We start from the raw sequence: 17,416 nt of genomic DNA on the forward strand, positions 1-17,416 counted from the left end.
GCCATTTGATTAGGAACTTTCCGTTCTTGAATTTTCCTCGGAGTTTCCGACATCGGACTTTTTAAAATTGAGTTTTACTGTGCATATTGCCTTGTGCTGATTCATTTAAAATAGCAAGAGGAATTAGGGGATGTTTGAGATCTCACTAATGATGTTTAACCCCGCCGGTTTTTTTGCGCCTGTCCCAAGTCAGATGCCTTTAGTTTGTATAAGTCTTGTATCCTTTTTTGTTCATGTATATGTTTATGAGTTTAAGGTGACGTCCATTTCTCTAAACTAAAATACCATAATCGGGGGCCAGTTGAAGCCTGTCTGCGAGTCTGTGATTTCCACGTTGTATTAATTACCCATTGGGGGTTCTTTATACTTTTCGATCGGGTTCTGTTCTTCTTGACACATTCGCCATTTTCACTCTAAATTTCAAATTCAAAAGAAAACATTTACAAATATTTAAAACAAATATAATAATACAAGAGGGTTTTAATGTTGGTTAAGTAGTAAAAGGTGTATTTCTCTAGTTATTTTACATTGGTACGATATTTTAAAATATCTGTAATCAAGCTCGTTGAATAATTTCTACTGCCCAAACAAATTAGAAAAACCATTCAACAAACTAGGAACCCCTGTAGCTTCTATCGCTGCTGTTGCCATATTCTGTCCAGCGGCCAATATACCTTGGCCGATATTGGATAAGACAGTACCCTTCTCCTCTTCCACTTCCTTTCGCACTGTTTTGCGGAGGTCTACCGCCTGCAATTGTTCATTTTCTTTCTTAAGTTCTTCCATTCATTCTTGTAGTGCTTCTTCAGCCTCCTTAAACATTGGGTCTGTGTAAAACGACTTGTCATTGTTTGTGATCATTGTTTCAATTACTTCCATCAATGTTTTCAATTGTTTCTTCTTTTTATCTTTAGAAGCATTTTTATTATTGAAAACCACATACCTGTTTCCGCATTGTTTTAAGAGTTGTTTTAAGGGTGGAGGAGCTTCTGCTACTATTTGTTCAATAGAAACTTCCTTTTCTATGTTATCTCCATGGCTAAAAACAATGACCATAAAGTCCAAGAGTTTTTCTCCAAACAGATCCCGAAACTTTAATGCAGTTGCTGCCTCCTCTGGCGTAAAGCGAACTGCGAGAGGCACTACAAAAATAATAGCTTGAGGACCCGGGGAGCTAATTCCAATACACTTTGTGATTTCTTTGGTTACCTCTTCGTTTGGCATTCCCGTGTCAAACAATCCAGGAGTGTCAACAACAATAAGATTATATTTTTTGCTCCCGGTGTCGTAAATGTTGTCACCGCGTCTGCAGTTTTTTGTACACGACGAACTTAGTGATGATGAGTTGAAAAAATCCTTTTGTAGGATGCTGTTACCGGTTGCACTTTTACCACTTCCAGTTTTTCCGATCATAACCATTCGTACTTCGTCTTCTATTCCTAAAATAAATTGTAATGTCATGAATAATCCTTTTTTTATTTATCATTAGTCATTTATCGATATTGAGGAAAACCAAAACACAGTTGTAGATTTATTTATCAAATTTCAACCACTTCAAACCGTTCATTAATAACCAGAACAATCACATAAGGAGTATCCAGAGGATTCCAGAAAAACAATCAAATAAAAATAATTCAGAAATGAAAAAAAAACGTTTTACGCCTATTTATAGGATTAAAAAAATGAAGTACTGTCGAATTGATTTGTGTTCGTACCTGCCGACAAAGCAGCCAACAACGTGGTGATGGTAAGACGAAAATATTACATGGAAGTCATCAACTACATTCTAAACCATACGCTCCAAAGAGATCCAAATAGTAAAAATAATACTTAATGCCTCCTCGGACTTCGTGCAGGCATTTTCGTATGTTGAAAATGGTGGATTAAACCTGGTTTTAAAGATTTCAAAATAATCTATGGATGTTTTAGTTAAATTACGTGAATTATGATTTGATTGTCCTTTTGATTTGCCTGACAGTTTTGACTATTCCACTCTCTATACCTCACTTCTTTATGTACATTCGTATCAAACAAAAGTAATTTAAATGGTCATTACATAAATCTGATTGCAAATTTAATTGGTCGTATACATATAAAAAAAGAAGATTAAAGCCTTTTTCTCAAGTATGCTAGATAAACTTACTTGAGGTATGATGAGATGATAAAATGATAAATTTAAAAAAGAAGATGTAGTATGATTTTGCCAATGAGACAACTCTCCACTAGAGACCAAATGACACAGAAATTAACAACTATAGGTCACCGTACGGTCTTCAACAATGAGCAAAGCCCATACCACATAGTCAGCAATAAAGGGCCCGACTTGACAAATGTATAACAATTCAAACGAGGAAAACAACGGCATAATTAATGTACAAAATAATAAACGAGCAATAAAAATGTAACAGCAATATATTACAACAACTGAATAACAGGCTCCTGACTTTAGACAGCCACATATAGAATTTGGCGAGTTTAAAGATGTCAGTGGGCGCCCAACCCTCCCCTTACATCGGACATTAAGCTATAAAAGACCCCGAAATGACAATGTATAACAATTCAGACGGGGAAACTAACGACTTCATTTAAGTACAAAACATAAATGAAAAACAAATAATAACATATAGCAAACGACAACCACTAAATAACAGGCTCGTGACTTGGGACAGGCACATACATAAAGAATGCGGCGGATTCAAACATGCCAGTGGTATCCCAACCCTCCTCTAACCTGGGACAGTGTTGTAACAGTAACATCAGAACGAACTATAAAACTCAGTTGACAAAAGCTTAACCCATCAGATGAATAAAAATACAAATACTAAAAATACAAGTGGACTTGACACTTATTTTCTATTTGGCAATATTTATGAAAGTTTTGGCAATAAAGTTTATCGATTCATTGTAGATATTTCTAAAGGCGCCATGTAAACCCTTTTAATAGCAGACTTGTGCCGTTACTGTTATATAAATAACTTGAAAAACAGTTAAAATATTGGTTAACAACGAGACAATATTAAATAAAGGCAACAGTAGTATACCGCTGTTCAAAACTCATAAATCCAGGGACAAAAAACAAAATCGGGGTAACAAACTAAAACCGAGGGAAACGCATCAAATATAAGAGGAGAACAACGACATAACACCGAAACGTAACACACACAGAAACGGACCAAGCATCAGACAAAACACCACGAGAATAACAAATATAACATGAAAACCAAATACATGAATTTGGGATAGACAAGTACCGTGCCACGTCTGATCTCAATATCTCAAAAATAAGAGAAAACACAAACGACTCAACGTTAAAATGCAACACACACAGAAACGAACAATAATATAACAATGGCCATCTTCCTGACTTGGTACAGGACACTTTTAAAGGGGAATAAAAGTGGTGGGTTGAACCTGGTTTTGTGGCATGCCAAACCTCGCACTTTAATGGCAAAGTTAAATATAACATTGAAATGACAACATAATATTACAGGACTACAATACAAATAAATAGGAGAACATATTAGACAAAGAAAAATATGATTAATAGATAACAAAAAGCATCAGGTTTAAAATTCAATATGCCAAAAACGCGCCTTGTCCACACAGGACTTACAAGTGACGCCCAGATATAAAATATCGAAAGTGAAAAAAGTACAAAGTTGTACAGCACTGGAGATAAAAAGTTGAAAAGGTTTCGCCAAATACGGCATTGTTTTTATGCCCGGGATAAGAACATTCTTATTATATAGAACAATTCATGCTATTGCAAACGTTAAACGAAAAATCAAACAAATTAACTAAATGAATAGATCCTCGAGCTATATATCATAACAAAACATTGCTATTGAAAAGAACGATACAAATTTGATTGTGTTGAAGACCAAAAAGACAAATCATTTACATGAGACCCACAAATCTAGAATACAATGTTTGAAAATCTCTTCAACATATTTACAAACAGTATTCCAAGCAATAAATTTTTTAACCGTATTTTTTTGGAATTTCGGGTCCTCAATGCTCTTCAACTTTGTTCTTGTTTGGCTTTATAACTATTATGATCTAAGCGTCACTGGTGAGTCTTATGTAGACGAAACTCGCGTCTTGCGAATTAAATAATAATCCTGGTACCTTTGATAACTATTCTTGATGTCTTATTGTATCTGCGCCTACTCAAACAAGATAGGTAATTTGAATTTCTAGTATAGTAGAAATGAGCGTCACCTGACATTTCTATCTACTTAGTACCATTATATATTAGTATACCTGCAGGAAAACTTGATGCTGTATTGCCCATTTCAGTAACCTTTAGAACTTTTCTGCAATATATAAAATGTACCAAATCAAACGGCAAGATCTCATATTTGATTTGAATATGGTTGAGAGCAGAGTTTCCCCTGGGTCCATTAATTTTTTCGCCACCTCTTTCGCCAAAACAATATATTTTTCGCCACTTTAATATTTTTTTCGCCAAGTAACATAAATATATTTTTCGTTTAAAATTTACCTTTTTTCTACCCCCCCCTCCCTTAAATAAGATGATTTCATGATCCCTCATTTCATATGTAGTCATTACAGTGAAGGGTTACTCTCATTCGAGGGGTTGTTTCCAACCTTTTGGATAGATTTCTTCATAACGACAGTTTTCTTTTCTTGACCATCGTAAATGAAAAAGTTGAGACATAAAACTTTGCTTGAAACAAGTGTGTCACTCAAAAGACTTTAAAGTAGTCTCCATAATCAATTACCTATATTAAAGTCAAAGGATAGTTAAAGTTTTAAATCGGAGATTTTTCTTGCTTTCAAACATTTTTCGTCACAACAACAGCTTTCTTTTCTAATAAAATCAACGGTACCAATTTTGTTGCACCAGATGCGCATTTCGACAATACATGTCTCTTCAGTGATGCTCGTGGCCAAAATATTTGAAATCCAAAGCTTATATAAAAGATGAAGAGCTATAATCCAAAAGGTCCAAAAAGTATAGCCAAATTCGTGAAAGGAATCAGAGCTTTGCATGAGGGAGATACATTCCTTAATTTATAATAATTTTTAATATTGTGTAACAGCAAATTTTAATAACACAAAAAATCCGTATTTTCATGCCAGTACCGAAGTACTGGCTACTGGGCTGGTGATACCCTCGGGGACTAATAGTCCACCAGCAGAGGCATCGACCCAGTGGTAGTAATAAAATCAACGGTACCAATTTTGTTGCACCAGATGCGCATTTCTAAATTATCTTCAAAAGGAGAGGAGACGTCAAAAATTTGCTTCAAACACGTGCGTCGAAAAGTCGTAAATAAATTCTGTAAAAAACTATGTGACATTTAGCGGAAGCCATTTAACCATATAATTTTGTCAAACAATTCAATCAACACCTTTATTAATTAGTCCTTTGTTGTCGATAGCTATAAAATGCAATCAGCTGATTATTGATTTTTTTTCCAAATCTTAATGAGATCAAGGTGAATTCCGAGTATTGTCTGATCGGGTAAAGTCCGAGAAACTCGAAAAAAGGTAAATAAACTAGATGGAGGAAAATAAATCGTTATTTATATTTCTTTCGCCAAATTTTTTCGCAAATGATCAATTTTTATCGCCACAATTATTATTTTTTCGCAAATTGCGAAAATGACGACCGCCAGCGGAAACCCTGGTTGAGAGGGAAATTGGTCGTTCACAGTTTAAGTGAAGGTTGTAAAAGTAGATAGCCATTTCATTAGGTACAATAATGCATATATAGATACCAACTATCATACTTGCCAAGAGTGGGTGAATTGTGACTGTTGTGATATTCATATCATGACTTCACTGAGACTTTTATTATGACGGTTGGTATAAAAAACACTTCATTTTCACCTCCAGTATTATTTGCCAACTCAGCTGTAAATTTACCAGCATTTTTTTTCATAGCTAGCCTTTAAATTACAGTTATTTGAATATACTACTTAATGCAAAAACTGTAATACCATGCACCGGAAACTGGAACTGTAATACAAGACTGGTACCTTAAATTTAAATACTTCTTCAAACATTCAAACAGATTTCTCTTGCAATACCCACATATATTACGTATAATACAAAATTATCAATTAAAAAATGGCTAAAGGAGTGCAAGACTGTTTCACAAATACACAATACCCTTTAACATACAAGTGTCCAATATTATCAATTGGAGCTGTTGAGGTTTTTCATATTGTTGATATGGTTTGTATCAACATAAGTACATGCAATTGTAAAAATACTACTGATAAGATACAGGCGCTTCTGATGATCAGACCTGTGTACTTGTCCTTATGACATCTAGATTCCTGAACAGACTCATGAATATGTCTCCTTTTGACATATTGGCATGTGCAGCACTTTGACTAGAACTGACGTTTGGTTATTGGAACGAAAATCGTATATTTATTTCTCAAGTACAGCAACATGAAATATTCTATATTGTATGTCTCTGACTCCATATATGCACATACTGAAATTTCTATGTATATATCCATAATCATTCTTGTAAATATTAGATAACGGTGATCAGTTTATATATGTTACAGTAAATAGGTGAAATTAGGGGTAATTACTAAACATTTCAGTAAATACCTGTAATTACTAGCCAACTTAGTAATTACATGTATTTACTAGTTGTTTCAGTGATTATTGGTATTCACTGATTTTCTTTGTCATTTTTACAGCTATTTACTAACTTGAAATATTTGTTTTAAAATTAAAGATATAATCCAAGATACAAAATAAGACAGTAAAAGAGTAGGTATTTTAGGGCTGACTTAATTAAGGATTAAAGAATATAAGGCACACCTTTAGTGGTTGTGAATTGAAACTGAAAAGTGGTTGTGTTAAAAGTATTTAAACTCCCTTAATATCACTTGCAGTATGCAAGACAATGATATTAATCCAAAATAGATATACATTTGTGAGAAGTTTATAGGCAATTTTGTCAGCTCTTTTTGATGATAAACATTTGATAATGCCAAATTTGGTTGAATAATTCTTAAAATCTCATAATTTCTTTATATTGTAATCTCCATCAGGCATACTCTGCTTACTTCATTTGCTTTAATATTTTATATTAATCAATTAAATCAAAATCAATCATAAAATGTCCCTTTTAACCTATTTTTAATTTACTTTACATTATGTTTGAAAATTACATTGTAATTGTTCTGCTCATTTTGGGTGCCGTGATTGGCAAATAAAATATTTGTTGTTTGTTGTAGTTGTTGCATATAAACCTTCCCAATGACATAAGTCAAATTCCTTTTACAAAATAGTTTTATTCACGACTTCTTTTATCAGACTGTTGTGATAAAGCTGACATTTTTCACAAGCAATTTTTTACAATTTGATGGTGTTAAGAGTCACATTTCATATTTTTGTGTTTCTCTTTTTTGTGAGTTTTTCAAAACCTACAAACTCCAGCTTATATACCTGCAACAAAATTTTATTATCGTTTTTGTCTGAAAAGAATGATCTGTTGAGGATTGAATAAGCCATTCCTTTTGATTTTCTTTCAATGTTGTCATTATGATTATGTTTCTTTTTGTCGAGACTGCGACCTTTGTCGCAAAAGCGAGACACAGCAAACCATTATGTCGTTATCATCATCCACACATATTTACTATGTGGTTACAGCTCTTTGAATTTGATAACTTTCTTAAATTATCATAGATTTCTACCAAACGTGAACAGAAGCTTAACTTTAATGATGAGATAATTTTCAAGAAGTAAATTTTGTGAAAATAAAACCAAGTTTTTCCGTATTTTACTTATAATTGGACTTATATGCCAGTTAACACTACATTCACATTGTGGTTAAAGTTTTTTAAAATTTTGATAACTTTCTCAGAATATCCTGGATTTCTACCAAACTTGGACAGAAGCTTGTTAATGCTCATAAGATAATATCCAGAAGTAAAGTATGTAAAAAAAGAAATCCCTTTTCGTATATTCTTTATAAATGGACTTGGTTTTTTTCCCAGTTAACATTACATACACTCTGCGGTTAAAGTTTTTTTTAAATATTTATTAGATTTCATAAACCACCCTGGATTTTAACCAAATTTAAACAGAATCTTCTTACAGCACTAGTCAAAAGATTTGATATTTTCCCCCCATTTTTGTTGAGCCTGCGACTAACAACTAAAGTAGGCGAGATCCTGGGTTCTGCGAAACCCTTACAATTTTAAATCTGAATACATCGGTAACCTATCTCCAGGTAGGTGTTGAATTGAAGGTCACATGAATACGTATTCAATGAGGTCCAATTATTCACTTGCAAGTGCAAAAATCATCAACCATGTTTCTCTGCTTATTTTAGTAAAATAAAACCAGATTGACTGCTAAAAGTGAATTATAATTTCATTATATAATTTTCATTAATGATTTAACAAACAAAAAACCATATTTAATTTATTTTATATCTCGTAGCTAATGTTCTTATAACAAAAAAGGTACATTTTAGGCTGATCACTTTTTAAGAGTACTCACTGATCTTCTATAGCTAGAATTATCATAACTTTTGATCAGCTTACCATATTACAACATTGTTTTAACAGTTAGTAAATAGGTGTAAAAATTCATTTTAAAATTAGTAATTACAGGTAATAACTGGGCCGTTTCGGGAATTACTTGTATTTACCAAATACATCGGGGATACATGTAATTCCTAAATTTCAGTAATTACATGTAATTCCTAATTTCACCTATTTACTGTAACATATACATACATATGTCTTTGAAGTATAGGGACTTATTTCAAAGATAAAAAAAGCGTTTCAAAATACATACGAAAAATGCAGTATAACAGGCAAATGTGTTGACCTGTTCTTAGACAGGAATCTGATGTACAGTATTTGTCGTTTGTTGATGTAATTTATACATGTTTATCGTTTCTCGTGTTTTTTCATATAGATTAGACCGTTGGTTTTCCCGTTTAAATTGTTTTACACTTGTAATTTTGTGGCCCTTTATAGCTTGTTGTTCGGTGTGAGCCAAGACTCCTTGTTAAGGGCCGTATCTTGACCTATAATGGTTTACTTTTATTAATTGTTATTTGGATGGAGAGTTGTCTCATCGGCACTCATACCACATCTTCCTATACCTATTAAGCTTTTTAAGTTTCTATGTTTGTTACTTTTTACAGTCTCCTTTCTATCGAGCAATTGACAAAAAAGATTGATAACTGTACTTATATATTTTGATTGTAATGTAATTTGTTTCCGTTTGATTTATAGATAGTTTGTTTAACAGCACTTTCATACAAATATGTAAAAACGCATATGCAATCTATTTTTTTTTTATATATAAAAATTTCGTTGTTTTCCTCTTTTAGATGATGTGTTTACCTCAGTTTTAGTTTGTAACCCAGATTTGTTTTCTCTCAATCGATTTATGACTTTCGAATAGCAGTATACTATTGTTGCTTTTATCTATCGTTTTTGTCAATATCAGTTATACAAGATCTGCAACATGTATTAGGGGAAATTTCACAAACATATATATACTATTATAATCTTTTCTGACATACCGAAACTACTACAGTATTTTAACTTGTTTTATGCTAACGTCACTGTTGGGTCTTTAAGGGTCACAAATATAAGCCTGGCATCGTTGATGAGTATTACTCGGATTTAGACCACCGGCTTATACTGCTGATTATAAGGTACACCCATAGTTAGTGATGATTGATGCTGCCAAATAACGCATCATGAAATATCAAACACTTTTGTTTTATGCTCCACCTACGATAGTAGAGGGGAATTATGTTTTCTGGTCTGTGCGTCCGTCCGTCCGTCTGTTTGTACGTCCGTCTGTCCCGCTTCAGGTTAATGTTTTTGGTCAAGGAAGTTTTTATTGAAGTTGAAGTCCAATCAACTTAAAACTTAGTATACATGTTCCTTATGATATGATCTGTCTAATTTGAATGCCAAATTAGAGTTTTAACCCCAAGTTCATTCAACATAGAAATGATAGTGCGATTGGGGCATCCTTATACTATGGACACATTCCTGTTATTGCTGAATAAATATAAGGAGAAATGATAGTACTCAGAATTACAGCGTACTATGCATACATTCTAGAAATTGTACATCAATGCTTATGTAAATCGTCATGTTCTTACTATACAATCTATCTTGAATAACCAAAATTTAAATACAAATTTATTTAGGTTAATTAACATGTGACCATCATTAGTTCATGCTATCATACACTTAAATAATTAACACGGCTTGCTAAATTTTAAAATGTTTAGACTTTGATATATATGTACATAAAATATTTATAATTTTATTATACATGCAATGCACGTAACCTGTTGGTCTTTAAACGATGAAACCGATATCTTTTCTTTTGATTTGGGAGAAATCGATATTCCATTCAAAGGTTTATGAGTACTTTATATTTTATATCTCACATCAACAAATAACAAACAAATATCAATCGATCTAAATCTAACTTAGTGTGGAGCAGATCATATTAATGTAACATCTTGAAACAGAGCTAGTTCAATCGCAGAATTGTCCGAATAGAGGATCGGATTTGAACTTCATTATCCGACCTGTTTTCGTCAGAAGTCTAAAAGCAGTCAGATGACAAAGTCAGCTTTTTGTGCTAAGTTTGTGTTAACACTGACAATTGTCATCGTTGACCAGTCAAATATATGTTAATAAAGTCAATAAGTTCGAACCGTACAAATCTGTACTGGGCAGATGCAACCCTTCGGGAAAAACAGTTAACCAGTAGAACAATCATACACATATTCTTACGTTAAAGTGGGACAACGGAATTGGCCAAAACGAATTGGCAGTCTATACAACTCATCATGAATAAGTTGATAGGTTGTGTCATTGTTAATTTAATAGACAATATCTATTTCAGCAATTTTTAATTAAATAATAAATTGATTAGATAATATGCCTGAGTGTGATAAGGATATCGGAACTGTCGACTGATGGCACGATTTGATATGAAAGTCGATAAAAACGACGTCGCCCTTAATTAATTGGTAGTTACTGTTGAGTCCCATATCAGCAGTATTTCTTTGTAAGTTAAACATCGTTATTCCTATGCTTATTCACCAGCTCCAAGAGCCAGGTATGACATCAAATTTGCTCTAATTAGTAAGCCGTTGGGGCTTTTTGGCTCACTTAGTATTAGTACTTATGACTGGAGAGAAAAACTTGACAAGTGTGTTTGTCGTCTTTTTTGTCAATTGTAGCGATAACGTGCATCAATTTATTACAGTAGTTAGTTCGTTGAGGCTCATGTTTTGTCCCGAACATAAAAGTCATTGTTTTAGGTTATTTTTTTTTCAATTATCTACTGTAAACCGGGAAATTTTTGCGCCGTCTTTATTTCGCGATTTACTAACACAATCAAAGTTCGCGCCGTTTAGAATTCGCGATTTCCCTGTGGTCTATATAAATATTTTCATATATGATTTCAAAAGTTAACAGCTATAATCTATCCTAAATCAAGCTATTAAATGAGTCAGAAATCTTTTGTTTTCGGTTTATTAATCATGTTAATGTTTAAGTAGATTAAAAGTTTGTCATATTTCCTTGTAAAAACACATACACAATATCAGAAAAGTAGACCTAATTAGGATTGAAATAGAAGAAAATGCTGTCAGGGTTAATGTGATTTTTCGATCAGTTGATCTGATTAATCTGTGTTGTAGATTCAACGAGGTGATACTTTTATAACTGATTGACAGGTGTCATTATCATAATAGTAGTACGTGTTGTTTACATAACAATATACATAATGATCGCTTATGAAATTACTGTAATCAGAGTTTTAAATGTTCTCACAAGCATTTTTATCCAAGATAATTCTTTGTTGAAATGAAAATGTCTACTATTTGGGATGTCACTTAAATAACTCTTTCATATAAATACGTTCAACAAAATGACTTATTTCTAATCTGGTCATTGTTTAATTAATGAGGTTTTGAAAGTGTCCTTTGTTGAAAATACACAAAGACGAAGATGAGCGTCTCACAGGGTCTTTAGAACCTTCAGTTTTTGATTATTTGCGTATGGATATTCACTTGTGTTTTTTATGTTACCGAAACATAATGTTGTCTCTTGATTTCCCTATACAAATAACTTTATCGGTTTTCTATCAAATCAAAGTATTGTACTGTTGTAGGTGTATGTATCTTTGCTTCTGTGTATAATGTATAATTATTGCATTCAATGAATTGTAGTATTTTGTATTTTCTGAGGTTTATACAAAAGTAAAGTGTCTGAAACTGTTTGGAAAGTACATTGAAAAGAAACTAATTCTTATTAGAACTGTTCTTGAACTTTCATTTATCGGTAAGAATCAATTATACTGCCTTCAGCTGTCCGATATTTTTAAGAAAGAGGAGAGTTATTTTAAAAAATATTAGACAGATATCGTTCCTTACACGTCTCTTTTCAGCCCAATAACTGAATTAAAAAAAAAACGGATACAATAATATAATGACGTCACAACAATGTTTAAATCGTTCATTTATAAAGACAACAGGAATATACCGCTGTTCATAAGTCATTAATAGATTGAGAGAAAACAAAAACCATATTAGGAAAACAACGGTACAGATTATGTTTCTTTTTACAAAATACGATTCATTCCTCTTATGAGAGAAGATTATTAGACGTTTAACAAAGTGTTATATAATCGACGACGAAACTATCAAAATACCTTTTAAACGTAGGTATTGCATCAAAACACATAATATTTTAACTACTTGTGCACTTATAAAATCGTGTCAGACCGTAAATTACGCATGTCAACCAAATATTTGTTCTTTATAATAGTTTTATAACAAACATTTTTTTTATAGATACAATTTTTGTACATTTATTTCTATATTTTTATATTTCGTATTATTGCATTAATTTTGTTACTATTAGTTGGTGTTATATCAGTGTTAGTTATTTCAATAACAGCAAATAAAATATCAAGTCGGAACAGGAATACCAGAAATGAAGAACGGATTTAAGGGCAAACAAAAACAATCTAACAGTGAGGAGGTAAACATTGTAAACTAAAACATTGCCAAAAATTATGCTTTAGATAAAAACTTATAAAATGCAAAACGTCTTACCTTTAAACCTTCAAACTATCGATATTACGTTTGCTGATTTAAAATTTAAATGCAATTTCTATATGTACTGCGTAAATTCCTATGAATCTGTCAATCTTTATGATCACATTCAATGGAGTTGGTTTATTTTTAGCATGGTCTTTTAAATGCTAAATAGTCAAACTTGTATTTGATCCATTTGTAAGTTTAAAGAAGAAAATATTTTAGGAAAATAGCGCTTTTTCAAAATGTCAGGATCAAATTATCTTTTTGTTGAATGATGTATATAAAATGATAACAAAAACAAATAATTGTCGTGTGCTAAAGATTCAGTATAAAAATATAAAGAAGAAGAATTCAATTGCAATTCAAACTGCATACTGATTAAGTCATCAATACACATTTCGCTCATAAAACATTCATGTAATCGATGAATTACTATAAGATCGATAAGATTTGATTTTACAATTATGTTAAGAATGATAACTCAGTTTACCAGTTTATTTGGCTATATATTTTAGTTTTTTTTACATAAAGCTCTTCAACGATTTTCGGTACTTATACATCTTCGGATTTCAAATGTTTGGCTTTGAGCGTTCCTGATGAAGGTAAATCCAGAAAAGCGCTTCGGACGCAATAAATTATAAAACGTGTTGTTTTCCATTTTTTACCAAAGGTTCAATTGTTTTGCAACAATCAATTTTCATAACATTAATGTAATCTGTTAAGTTTTGTGTTTGACATCGGCAGTATGAGCCATGTAAACGGATATTTGCGACAGTAAAATCTACGTTTTGGCGAAAGCCAAGCTGAACATACAATACGTTTAACTTCTAAATTCCCTTGATATTCAACTCAAGGTTTATGTAGTTTCACTTTCCGTTTAGCACTCTGGAACAGTTCATCTACTCTCTGTTCCCGTAAATTCTTAATACTTTTATATGTTATGTATTGAGTAGACTTTCGATTTCAGTTACACCCTAAAAGTCATTCAGAAAGATTTTTTTTTAAGTTTGGACTTTATTTTGATATTCGCAATTCAAAACGAGACTCCAATAACAAGACCGTTAATTGAAGTTGGGATCCTCTGATCTATGAGTTTAAATGTCCCTACGGTATCTGTTGTCGCCCTTTATGCCTTTTGTGAACTAAGTATATTAAGTAACGGAACAAGCAATTCACGAGGTGTTGCAATTTGGATAAAAAAAAAACATTAAATTTGAAATTAATTGATAGTTTTGAAGATGAAGAAGATAGATTTCTACAACATATTAACTACAGTTAATTTATATGCAACTAATGATACACACACTAGAAATGACTTGTTTAAAAACATCAAATTATTAGTGGATAAACATAGCATAAGACAAATGATTATAGGAGGTGATTTTGATGATATAGTAGCTCAAATAGATTAAAAAAAAAAACAGTTTGTAATCTCAACAAATTAATCAAATCATTAAAAGTTATTGATGTTTGGATAGAGAAAATCAAACAAAAAACGCTGTTCACTTGGTGTAGAAAAGATAGATCTGACACAACAAGAATTAACTATTTTTTAATAGGACCTGAAGTTTACAAAAAATCCACTTCATGCGATATAAGACCTATAGTTCTGCAACATATATACTGATCATAATTGTGTTTCATTAAATATAGATATAAATAGAGCTGCTAAAGGCAGGTAATCCTGGAAATTGAATAGCATATAAGAATAGAAATATTAGAGAAAATAGAAATATTGAAGGATTAAAAATTAAGCTAAAAAGCAGCACTAATACCCTAAAAATATGTCAACTAGCAGACGATACAGCTCTGTACCTACATTCTAACAAAGACATTGAAATAATATTTGCTGTAATATTGATTCACTTATAGGGTCTTTGCGTCGGAACTAAACGCATATATTTAAAAAAAAAAAAAACCAGCTGTTGGCATGACACGGATTATGTTCTTCTCGTATATTTTATGATAGTATGATACTAAGCCCCTAACGGGAGGGATTGTGCCTGATATTCATATGATGAAGACATAATCTTTCAATCAGTTTAATTGAGGTCTGGAGCTGGCATGTCAGCTAACTGCTAGTAGTCTGTTGTTATTTATGTATTATTGTCATTTTATTTATTTTCTTTTGTTACATATTTTGACATCGGACTCGGACCTCTCTTGAACTGAATTTTTATGTGCTTATTGCTATGCGTTTACTTTTCTACATTGGCTAGAGGTATAGGGGGAGGGTTGAGATCTCATAAACATGTTTAACCCCGCCGCAATTTTGCGCCTGTCCCAAGTCAGGAACCTCTGGTCTTTGTTGGTCTTGTGTGATTTTTAATATTATTTTCTTGTGTATAATTCGGAGTTTAGAATGACGTCTATTATCACTGTACTAATATACGTATTTTTTAGGGGCCAGCTGAAGGACACCTACGGGTGCGGGAATTCTCGCTACATTGAAGACCCATTGGTGGCCTTCGCCTGTTGTCTGCTCTATGGTCGGGTTGTTGTCACTTTGACACATTCCCAATTTCCTTTCTCAATTATATTACAGTTGCATTAAATTTAATTGAAACATTTGGTAACTTTCCTGGACTTAAACTTAATAGAACTAAAAATGAAGCACTGCAAAGAAAAAATATGAAAATATTAATTGGAGTAATAAACCTATCAAAAGTTTGGGAATTTATTTTCGAAACAATAAATTAGAAGGTCAAAATCTTAATATTGGAAAATAAATATTGAAATGTGAAAAAATAATAGCAAAGTGGAAGAAAAGAAAACTAAGTATATTAGGAAGAATAGTAGTAACGAAATCTTTAATTCTACCAAACTTAGATAGCATCAAATACTGTAATACCAAAAGATTCGCTACAAAAATTCAAAACCCTTATATACAATTTTATATGGAATGGTTCATTTGTAGTGCAGCAGTGTTTTTTATTCGTTTTAGAACTTCATTTTGAGTAATTCTATATAGATTATATAATAATATGAATTTTGTTTAATATTGACCGAATCGTGTCAATCGACAGCATACCTTCGAGCTTAATATACTTTTTGTTTTCAAACGTGACTAATATATTCTTTTGCACTTTATTGCTGTTAACAATTAAAACTTAGTGTACAGCATTGCACTAAGTATCCCTGATATATTAGTTATTAGGTCCAGGGAGAATATCTAATAAAAGTAAATTGATGTTACATTACAATATTACAATATTTTAATTTCACTTCCATCCGATAGTGGTTTTTAATATTAGATAAAATTTAAGTATTTTAAGAATATTAATATGGAGGTAAAATGTGCTTAGAACAGACTGATAATTTGCAAGATATCATATTGCAGATATATTGTTGTATGGGAACAGATAAGAAATTGAATGAATTGTCAACATTTATTTTTATAATAAATCAACGACAATTTTCAGATGGTTGGTCTGTCAGCACCCTTACATGATTAATATTTGTGTTTGTATTTCCTAAAGGAAAATCTTGCCTAAGAATCAATGTTTAGATCGTTTTTAAATATTCTTATTCATGTGTGGGAAAATTAGTTAAACCAAAAATATAAAACGCCACAAATGTTCATATATGTCATAAAAATGGCGAAAACATAATGTTGTTTCTATATGACTTTCAATTCTGAAAGCAAAAACCTTCGTTCAAGGTAAATATAAAAAAAAAAAAATTATAAGCTTTCCTTTAGCTACTTATATATCATCCAACCTTGAACTTACTCAACTTTGGACGTACCATTATGCATAAAATATACTGGTTTCATATTTTATCACTTATACAAGATAACATAAACAAACCTTAGATGATGTTGCGTGTTTTGTAACGTCTTGAAACGGAATATTTCACAGCATTTTCGAGTAAAATTTTCGATTATTATATCTCTTACATTGCCATTGATCAATCAACAGGTTCAACTGCCTACTTTTATTCTTTGCAGGTACTTTTTACTTGCTTGATAAAAATAGTTGTCATAAAATAGATTAAGGACTTGGACGAGAAATCAAAATTGCATCAATGACGATAAAGTGCATCGTGACTTCCATAAGACAAGTTCAATTTTGAAATGATGTATCTTCTTTACTATAGGTTTCTTGGTTTAATCGAAGAATCAAAACAGTTTGATAAAAGTGTTATGAACTGGCATTGTCTGATTAAGCTGTGTTATAGATTATCTTTCATCAGCAGGGTCTCGTGGCCTATACAGCTTACCTGGAGCCTTCAAAAGGGCCAACACAGCTAGTTTATATATTATAACAATATAATACAAAAACATGTATTAGAAAATATTCACTGATACATCCTTGC

At 31.9% G+C, this 17,416-nt stretch overlaps 1 long non-coding RNA gene across 1 annotated transcript; it reads right to left on the minus strand.

Annotated features, from left to right (window-relative positions):
• Positions 1–446: 446 nt before the first annotated feature.
• Positions 447–13,223, minus strand: LOC143074360 (uncharacterized). The gene is made up of 3 exons (XR_012977817.1): positions 13,115–13,223; positions 4,264–4,316; positions 447–1,439 (listed from the first exon to the last, which is right to left on the minus strand). It is a non-coding gene; the product is annotated as an uncharacterized LOC143074360 (long non-coding RNA).
• Positions 13,224–17,416: the final 4,193 nt, after the last annotated feature.

The sequence above is a fragment of the Mytilus galloprovincialis genome, chromosome 5 (genome assembly GCF_965363235.1).
Source record: "Mytilus galloprovincialis chromosome 5, xbMytGall1.hap1.1, whole genome shotgun sequence".
Classification (NCBI taxonomy): Eukaryota; Metazoa; Mollusca; class Bivalvia; order Mytilida; family Mytilidae; genus Mytilus; species Mytilus galloprovincialis.